Here is a 2,874-nt window from a genome sequence, read left to right on the forward strand (position 1 = left end):
CTCGTATTATAGTTTGGTTTCAAAGTATCTCCTCAGTCTGGAGGATACTTTACTGATCCTCCTCCACCTTCTAAGAAGCATCAGAGAGACAATGAAGACATTTGTGGGCCTGTGTTATTAGGGTTTATTGTTGGAAGTTAACAAAATAGTATGAAGATCAAATTGTTGGCTGATGCTCGTACCGAGAATATGAATGTGTTTATTAGCACACAAAAGATCCAGCAGCGAGTAGAAACACCCCATCTAGCATCAGCGTGAAAATGAGTTCCCTCAGTGAAAAGGACAAAGTATCAGGGAGGGGACACTATAGAAAAGAGCTTCAGATTTCTAGAAATTCAACTTTCTACACAGGTAATCCACAAAGGCACAGATGTAACAAGGAGCAAAGGTTGCCCATACTCTCTGATGATAGGATGAGATGTAAACACACAGTGTAGATCCTTAACCAAAAAAAAAATGGTGCTCGGGCAGTAACAGTACAGAAGGCCACAGAGATCCGCTGGGAGAAATGGCCAATGAGCACCTACGGGAGTATAAAGAAAGGGATTGTGTTGATCAGGAGTATATAAACTTCCAGTGCAGAGATCATGTAGAAATGAAGAATGACATACTTGGCCAGTAATATATGGAACCAGTGTTTGCTGCCTTAATCAACATGTAGTAGGCGAACAGAATGCGAAAGATGGCAATCCCATCATTATCTCAGAATACAGCTACAGATCAGGAGACATGCTCAGGTTTTACAGTTGTTATGGAAGCAGCAGAAGCCCAGCCCCTGCGTGCTTGAGCTACCTGGAATGTTAATACTTGATGATGATAGTGAAGGAAAAGATAGGACAGGGACATACTGACATTCTGAATGCTGATAATAATGTGGATAAAATGAAGTACATGGTAAATTGCAGCAGAAATAGCCATTAAGCCTGGGTAAATTGTTCCAAACAGTACCAGTCCTAGCCATCAAACCGGTTACAGAAATTATAAAACCCCTCTTCAGCCAGGAACTGGGTAATCCAATAATTAACATACAGATAAAATTTGTGGATGACATTTTAAAATCTCAGGACAGCCAAGAAACAGGTGAAGAAAGGTAACAGTAACCACTGACCGGATGAAAAGCTTCACAGGTGTGTTCAGCTTCTCATAGGATAGCTGCAAAACTCTCAACTAAGTCACCTTGACATCAAGGGTTGGCAACTCACATAAATAGCTGCACAACATTCCTCAAAAAATCTGCTCCTTTGGAACAGAAGTTTTGAAAATATATTACCGATTAATTTTTTTAATGGTAAAGTACACTTAATTGGGTAAAGTGAAATTAAATGATAAAAAAAGGCTTACAATGATTAAAATGAGTAAGAAAACAGTGGGGAAAATTATGGATGGAATGAAATTCTTTCCACAGACTCTAGAGCCTTACATTAGTCTTCAAACATGCAGCACCGCTGACCCATAGAGGATAAGAAAATTGGATTGTTTAGCTTCCTTAGAGAACAACAGCCTAAAGAACCAACGTAAAAACACTTGCCAACTCAACTTTGGCTCTGTACTTTTCTTACATAATGCTTTTAAAATCTTTTAAAGCCTCTTTTTTAAAAATCTACGGTAGTGATGTTATTAAAAATTTAAATCTAATTGTCATAAGCTACTCTACCTACCTAGGATTTTATATGTTCTTAATATATGATCAGAATGCATGATGAGACAATTCTTTTTTAAAAAAAATTGGAATTGCCTTTCATTTGCTGCTATAATCAGACTCTAATGGGGTTTCTCAACTTTAATGTGCACATGAATTACCTGGGGATCTTGTAAAAATGCAGATTCTGTTTCAACAGGATTGAAGCTAAACTGGGTCTAAGAGTCTGGATTTCCAACAATTTCCCAGGCAATGCCAATGTCAGTAATGCGAGGGTAACACCTTGAAAAGCAAGGCCTTGGACCTCACTGGTACCATCCCAACCCCAACCTTGTCCAGCTGAGAGCTTTCATATTAGTAAGTGAAGTCAGGCCTAGAGACAATGGCAGAAATAGATGAGAGATCATAATAGTTTTTAAAGAAACATTATCTCATCCCCTAAAGAAATTGAAGAATTTTTCCCAAACAGTGGTTCTCTTGCAGGCAACTTGTTAGAGCTGCAGAGATGTAAACAAGGTTATTCTTTATATGCCATAAGCTTGTCTTAAACACTTTGTAGTATTTTTTTAATTAACATGTAGCAAGATATAGGCCTCTGAAAGTTAAGAACCACAAAACAATAAAGAAAGTAAACCCTTTTGTTGAAAAGCTCCAATTCCCATATTAACATCTCATTCGCAGCCTAATTGTAACCCAATTAAGAAAATTAAGATAAGTAGAAACAGCTGGAACAGAAGGCGCTTGGAGTGAAGTGTATCCTCCGCACTCGTTATTTGATGGAGATCATTACCCAACTCTACACACAGTGCGTGATATTTAATATGATTGGGCTAATTTATATCTGAAAAGAATAAGAGCACCTATGTAAAGAAATGAATCGACCTATTAGCTCTGATTCTTTAAACACTCCATTATTTGATGTTTCAAGTGTAGCCATGTGCTAAGCCTCAGTAATATTGTTAGTCGGCTTTCTATGTGCCCCCACGGCTTTTCCTCTTTTACGTTTTGCTCATGGCATTGTATTCATCCTATGAGTGTTGCAACCAAAGAGGCAATGGTAACAACATTGAGATGTCCAGTGTTCAATTTTTTTTTTTTAAAGATTTTATTTATTTATTTGACAGAGAGAGACAGCGAGAGCAGGAGCACAAGCAGGGGGAGCGGGAGAGGGAGAAGCAGGCTTCCCGCGGAGCAGGGAGCCCGATGCGGGGCTCGATCCCAGGACCCTGGGATCA

At 38.8% G+C, this 2,874-nt stretch overlaps 1 pseudogene; it reads right to left on the reverse strand.

The window, feature by feature from the left end:
- Window positions 1–523: 523 nt before the first annotated feature.
- The window catches only part of LOC145723334 (dolichyl-diphosphooligosaccharide--protein glycosyltransferase subunit STT3A pseudogene), a 2,663-nt pseudogene continuing 312 nt past the window's right edge, over window positions 524–2,874 (reverse strand).

Source organism: Leptonychotes weddellii, chromosome 9 (genome assembly GCF_054177405.1).
Source record: "Leptonychotes weddellii isolate Sample4059 chromosome 9, ASM5417740v2, whole genome shotgun sequence".
Taxonomy (NCBI): Eukaryota; Metazoa; Chordata; class Mammalia; order Carnivora; family Phocidae; genus Leptonychotes; species Leptonychotes weddellii.